A 7,537-nucleotide genomic window follows, 5' to 3' on the forward strand; every position below is an offset into this window, starting at 1 on the left:
CGCCCGGTGCGTCCCTGGGTCTGGACGCGCCAATGGCGCGCGGCGCGACAGCAGCGCGCGGCGCGCCAACGGCGTCAGCCGCGCCGAGCTCACGGGCCCCATCCTGGGCCGCCCCCACCGGCCCACGGCCCCGGCCCCGGCGCCCGGCCCTATGGGCCCAGGTGCGCTGGGCTGGCCCGTGCTGTTGGCCCTGGCCCACGACGGTGAGGGCCAGTTGGGCCCCCTGCCGAGATTCCCCAGCTGGGCCAAGGCCCGCCAGCGGCCTCGGCCGCTTCTGGGTTTGGACTCGGGCCGCAACCGCCCGGCTGGGCGCCGGATCGGCCCGACTCGGGCCTTCGCCGAGACACAGACTCAGCCCCGGGTCCCCCGACTCGGCCAGGAGATCGTCGACCGAATCGGCTTGGAGGGGGCCGAAGGAGAGCGCCGGGTGCCCATCCCCCCAACGGCGAGCGGAGACCGGCGGCGTGCCACCTTTGCTGGCTTTTGCCAGCCGTCGGTGTCCGCCGGGGACACTGGCGTGGTTGGGCGTGCCACCGGGGGCGGCGGCCGAGTCGAAGACGACCCGGGCCCCGAGTGCGGCTCGCTCATCTTCCCCGGCCGCGGCGGCAGAGTCTCCCGATGGAGTCTCTGCCGTGACGCCACCATCCAGGGACCATAGATCGGTCCCTGTGCCTCCTCCCCACCGCCCGAAGACGGTTGAGCAGGCCCACCCCCCGGGTTCGCCTCCGCCGGGGACGAACCCGAAGCCCCAGTAGCGCAAGGGGTCGCCGGAAAGCGGCAAGTCGCTGCCTGGTGACCCATTCGCCCGCACCGGGAGCACAGGGCCGGGACACTTTCGAAGACGAAAGGCTGCCATCGCACTTTCGTCTTCCCCTGGATCAGCACTCCAGGTAACAGAGGCTTGGTGGTGTCGACCACCACCTTCACCCGGGCGAATCCCATCGCCTGACGTTGCTCCGTGACGCTGTCCACGGCGACCGGCCGGCCCACCCGAGCGGCTATATGGAAAATGGTCGACGTCGACTAGTATTCCGGCGGCAGACGGGGCAAGCGGAGCCACACGGTAGCCTTCTGCACAGCCTCCTCCCCGGGTTCGAAGTCCGGAACCCATGGGTCATGGCGAGCAGTTGCCCGGCCACCACCCACGGGCCGTCGCTCAACGCCCGGTCCCGGTCCTCCGTCGACTGGAACCTCAGGGCCAGGTAGCCGTCCGCAAGCGGGACGGCCACCACCTCCTTCAACTTTGAGCGGGCGGCGACATCCTTCGCCACCCACTCGGCTGGGACGCGGCGGCCGAAACTACGGGCCACCGCCGCCCGCCCTTCCCACTCGAGCCGGGCCGCCGCAATCGGTTCCTTCGGAGGAGTCAACACCTCCGGGAAACAGCGGCTCAGCCGCTCCACCTCCGCGGTCGTGGGCCACTGAGTCACCCACGGCCCCGGCCTCGTCCAAGCGTCAGGGCCCTTACCTTTTCCTCTCGCCGGTCCCTCCGTTGCCGTCCCCGCCGGTTGCTTCCCCTTCGGATCCATCGGGAGCCCTGCAAGGAAGAAGAAAGTGAGTAGGAGTGGCCCAGGGAGCGCCGAGGTGTTCGTGTCGCTCGCCCCGCCGCCCGAAGACCTTGGGTGGTCGGCCTCCCGCAACACCAGAGAACCCCCGTCGCCTAGCACACCGCCGAGGGGTTCTCCGGTTTCTCAGTGCCCCTGGTCCACTGCGCCGGCCTCGTCTCAGGGCCGCTTTCTCAGAGCCGAGCAGTTCGTGTCGCTCGCCCCGCCGCCCGAAGACCTTAGGTGGCTGGCCTCCCACAACACCGGGGAGACCCCGTCGCCTAGCACACCGCCGAGAGGTGCTCCGGCGGGATACTAGCCGTTGTGAACGTCGGTAACCTGTCAACGGCGGGATACTAGCCGTTGGCGCTTTCTCAGAATTTCTTAAGACCCTATTTCTCTCATTGGTGCTTGAAATGATTTCTCGATCGCGTCCTGAATATTTTTCAGTTCAAAGAAAGATGTTAGAACTAGTGTAAGGGCCGGTCCTTGACCGGCCCAAGATCTTGGGCAGGCCCAAAAGAGTTGCATGAATTTTGGCGCACTATAGGATAAAAAAATAATTGCATCTCACGGGACACAGGAGGAAGAGTACTCTTGGAAGGAGTCCATCTTCTTCCCCGATTCCAACCTGCGGAGTGGTTTAGGACTCCATTTTCCATTCCTTAAGCACCAAATTTTGGCTATAAAAAGAGAAACCCCTTCCCTCCTCTGAAACATCCACCTTAAAGCCCTTGATTAGAGTTGGATTTTTGAGCTTTTCGTGGAGGATTTGCCGTCATTTGGGCCATGAGATTTCGTCGGCAACAAGGTGAGGTTGTTAATCCTTCTTTCCTTCTGTTTTCGGTCTTCTAACTGTTATTGCCGCTTGATTTGAGGCGGCGAGATGCTGGAGGGGTGTGAACAGGGTCTCCCCTATTTTATTATTCTTCCTCTTTCTATCTCTTCACTCTTTTTCTCTCTGCCCTTCGATCTTTGTCTCCCTACATGTTTTAGTAGGCCAATGATGGGTCTAGGTACTTTGTGAATTCGCTACCCTTGGAGGGGTCTCAAACTAGCATTGGTCGACTAGAAGCTTCAAGCTGATATTGCAAACTAAAAAAAATCTTAGGATGGTTACAGAATGGCATTATGTGGCTCTAGGAGAGTTACGAGATGGCGTTATGCAGCCTTAGGAAGGTCCTTGGATCAAAATTATACAACTCTAGGAGAAGGTTCGGGCTAACCTTATTATGATCATCTACCATAATTTTGTTGGGAACCCGCCCACGCCGCTGATATTTCAAAAAATTTTCAGATGGCAGCGGAATCGGCATGCACGGGATCTACGTTCATCGCATGAACGTTGTTTCGAGACCTTTCGTAATTAGGTAAGAATTAAAACTTTTAAAACTATTAGGAAGATCAGATCTTCACCTTGCGCGGGTAGATGATCACCGCAAATCTGAATTCGTGGTTTTTGGAAGAGGGTTCGCTTGAAGCCGTTCAAACGTCCGGCCTCTACGGGTATCCACACGAAGCAGGATCCGATCCAAGCTTTCTATCTCACCGAGGTGCTAGCTCCCTTGCAGAAATAACTTTTGATGGCTGATCTCCTCTCTTTCTTTCAACTCATGAATGTACTTGAGAGGAGGAAGAAGAAGGAAGAAGAAGAGGAAGAAGCAGGGCCCCTGCAGCCTACTTTCTTTTCCCTGCGTTGGAAGGAGGAAAGGAGGAAGAGGAGGGCGCCATGGCTTCTTTTTTCCCTCTTCTTGCTGGCGGCTGAACCAAGGGAGGGAGAGGGTGGCCACGTGATGGAGAGGAGGGGGATTCCTATGCCCTAGGGCGCCGGCCTCATGGTGCCTTTTATAGCCATCAAGGGCTCCTCCAAAGTAGGAGCCCTAGATGGTTTTCCAAAGAGAGAAGGGGGGCGCCGGCCCCTCTCTTCATGCCGCACACCAGGAGAGGAGGAGGGGCGTGATCCCTCCTTCTTGTGATGCCCTAATCCTCTTCCAAAGAGGATTAGGTGCCTCTCTTATGGTTTAATCCCAATCCAATTAGGATTAGCCAAATTGGGTTCAATCTATGCTAGTCCTAATCCAATTAGGACTTGAATGAACCATGACTCAATTGAACTCTTCAATCCTAATCCAATTAGGAGTCATGTTGATTCATTAGATTAATAATTAATTAGGACTTAAGGAATCCTAATCCAATTAGGATTTGTTTAATTCTAGTCCTAATCCAATTAGGACTCTAATTTGAATCCAAAGTCCCAATCCGATTAGGACTCTAGGAATCCTATTCCAAGTAGAAATCCAATTTTGATTCAAAACTCCTAATCTCATTAGGATTGAGGAATCCTATTCCAAGTAGGAATCCCAATCCTACTCCAACTAGGATTCCCAGTCCTAATCCAATTAGGACTCTAGGTATCCTACTCGAAGTAGGACTGTTGTTTCAAGTCCAATTAATTAATTCCCTTTCCTTCTTCAACTTCTTATCAATCAAATTGATTACTTGTGATTCCTAATCACGATTTCAACCATCGGATCGGTCAATACTTCTAGTGTGTGTGACCCCATAGATTCTATTCTGACTGGTAGTGAGATATATTGTGATCTCTATCACTATATCATTGAAAACTCCTTTCAATGGGTTGGAACGATTCCAACTCAACTCATTAGGGTTTATCGATCATCAAGATAATCCCTATGAGTCCCACCATCCACCAGTGACACCTAGCAGCATGTAGTGGCTACCCAGCAGAATGGAATGATGAACCTCTAGGTGCAGTTAACGTGTGATACAGTCCTACTATTGTGGATCCCTACAGGATGGAGGTCATGGACAACTCATCAAATCCCATCGTCTGTCATATGTCAAGATTTATTCGACTTGAGTTCGATGGTGGAAAACTCTTTTTCCACTTTATATTACTGCCCTGGCCAAGGTCTTAGAACTCAGTCTAACAAATCACATAGGATCACTCCTCTCCTATCAAGGTCGATAGATTCCTTATAGGTGCATACCCTACTCCTACAGTGAACCTACTGCAGCCAATCTACACTGCATGGACCCATATGGCTAGAGACCATGTATGTGTGCAGTCAAACTACAATAACCTCACTGTGAGTAGCCGAAGCACCGCAGGTCAAAGGACCAGTCACACTACTGCAACATCAAGCAAGTCACTGACGAGTGGATAGACATCCAAGTGACTTCTTGTCTTGGTCACGCTCAGTACCCTTGTTCTTAACAAGCACCTGCACTATCACTTCAGTGTCCCTACACGGTGGACTCCAGCCTCGTCCATCCAGAAGGAAAGTGATCTGTGCACTAATCGGATCGATCACCGTCCTCGTGATGATCCATTGATCAGAAGCATTTAGAAATTAATCACCAATGATACATGGCTCAAATTCTCAACTCTTGAGAATATGTATCATCATCTTATTAATTCCTTGGATGATTCATAGACACATAAATAATATGAATGAAAAGATGCCTTTTATTTATTCAATAATAAACAGTCAAGTACAAAATTATGTCCCTAGAATCAACAATGTGTCAGCCAAATTGGCTTCTAGGGCATACATCTAACAAATTTATGGGTGGTTATGACTATTCTAATAATGAGATCTAGCTCTGTAAGCAAGAAAGTGCTGAGCAGAATACTTTGCCCTTGAGTTCATAAATCGAGGAGTAGATCAGTGTTTGCTATATTTGAGTCTATCATTGGTGGAGATAAGAATATCTTAAACACAATAATCTATATGATTATGAAAAATTTGTAAGTAGATGTATTATATATTCATGATTGAAATAAATAATTCATGTTGTCATTTATATGATTGCGAGTATTCTACATATGTTGGTATGTGTATTATGTGCTGATGATTTGATAAGGTGATTTTACTTCGTCTACCTTGCATAAAACCTATTAACTAGTGATTTGTTATAGAAATCATGTAGAGTGTACATAAATTAAGGAAAATCATGATATTGACGTAATTATAAGATGGGGTATGGGAGGCATCTGGACTAGTTGGTCATGGAAAAAAATGTGGTGTATGTGATGGATCAGTTTTGGACTGAGGTGCAGCATTATGTTGGCCTATCATGAGCTGGAGCGTGGTTGTAACTAGTCCAATACCGAAAAATCAATTCCAAATAATGAATTGTAGGTTAATCATAGTTGAGACATAATTAAATTGAATTTTATATAATTGTAAGAGTAGAAAAAAGGAAGGGCATTTGCATTAGCCAGCTATGTGTGAAACATGGTATGTCAATTGTGGGTTTAAGTTGTGATATTATGATTGTCGGCCATGGGCTGAAGCATGGTATGTGTTTGGCTTGGCATAAGTTGGAGCTTAGCTGGGATTAGTCCAATGCCGGAATCAAATCAAGATGATAAATTATGCTTAACTATAAGTAAATTGAATTTTTCATAACTATGAAATCGGAAACAAGAGGAGTAACTAGACTATCTGACCAGTGTGAAACATGATATATGTGATATCAGCTGCGGTTGAGATGCAATATTATGGTTATTGGCCATGGCAGGAAATGTAGTATGTGTTTTGGCCTATCACAGGCTAGAGCATGGGCAGGACTAGTCTAGTGCCGGAATAATAATGTTGTCAGGATATGAGTTGTGTTAATCGGTTAATGATAAGTAATTCTATTGAATTGATGTTGAATAGAGTTGCTGATTTGGTGATATGTGATATGTATCTCGAGACTTCTATTTATGGTGATATATGTAATGAAGTTCCTATATGATTAAACTTGAAATATATGATGGCACGTGTTGCCCAGATAGACAACCCAAGAGGGGGGTGAATTGGGTTTTAAAATAATTATTGGAATTAAAAGGTTTGTGAATAACTAATTAATACTTTTTGTAAGTGGATTAATTAGATGCTATGTGCAGTGAATGAAATGAAAGTAAGAGACAACAAAGCAATCACAAACACAAGGAAATTTATAGTGGTTCGGAGCTAACCCTCGCTCCTACGTCCACTCCCCAAGCCTCACTTGGGAATTCACTATAACCCCTTGGATTACAGCCGGTTGTTTTATAAGCTCACAACCTAACTTGTTGTTTTACGAGATCACAACGAACTCGGTCGGTTTTCCCAGGCTCACCGACTAGAACCATCCGATTGTTAGATGTATGCCCTAGAAGCCAATTTGGCTGACACATTGTTGATTCTAGGGACATAATTTTGTACTTGACTATTTATTATTGAATAAATAAAAGGCATCTTTTCATTCATATTGTTTATGTGTCTATGAATCGTCCAAGAAATTAATAAGATGATGATACATATTCTCAAGAGTTGAGAATTTGAGCCATGTATCATTGGTGATTAATTTCTAAATGCTCCTGATCAAAGGATCATCACGAGGACGTTGATCGATCCGATCAGTGCACAGATCACTCTCCTTCTGGATGGACGAGACTTGAGTCCACAGTGTAGGAACACTGAAGTGATAGTGCAGGTGCTTGTTAGAGAACAAGGGTACTGAGCGTGACCAATACAAGAAGTCACTTGGATGTCTATCCACTCGTCAGTGACTTGCTTGATGTTGCAGTAGTGTGACTGGTCCTTTGACCTGCGGTGCTTCGGCTGCTCACAGTGGGGTTATTGTAGTTTGACTGCACACATACATGGTCCCTAGCCATATGGGTCCATGCAGTGTAGATTGGCTGCAGTAAGTTCACTGTAGGAGTAGGGTATGCACCTATATGGAATCTATCGACCTTGATAGATAAGGAGAGATCCTATGTGATTTATAAGACTGAGTTCGTAAGACCTCGGCCGGGGCAGTATACACAGTGGAGAAAGAGTTTCTCACTATCGAACTCGAGACGAATAAATCTTGACATATGACAGACGATGGGGTTTGACGAGTTGTCCATGACCTCCGTCCTGTAGGGATCCACGATAGTAGGACTATATCACATGTTAACTGTACCTAGAGGTTCATCATTCCATTCTGCT

This window comes from Phoenix dactylifera, unplaced genomic scaffold (genome assembly GCF_009389715.1).
Source record: "Phoenix dactylifera cultivar Barhee BC4 unplaced genomic scaffold, palm_55x_up_171113_PBpolish2nd_filt_p 001542F, whole genome shotgun sequence".
Lineage (NCBI taxonomy): Eukaryota > Viridiplantae > Streptophyta > Magnoliopsida > Arecales > Arecaceae > Phoenix > Phoenix dactylifera.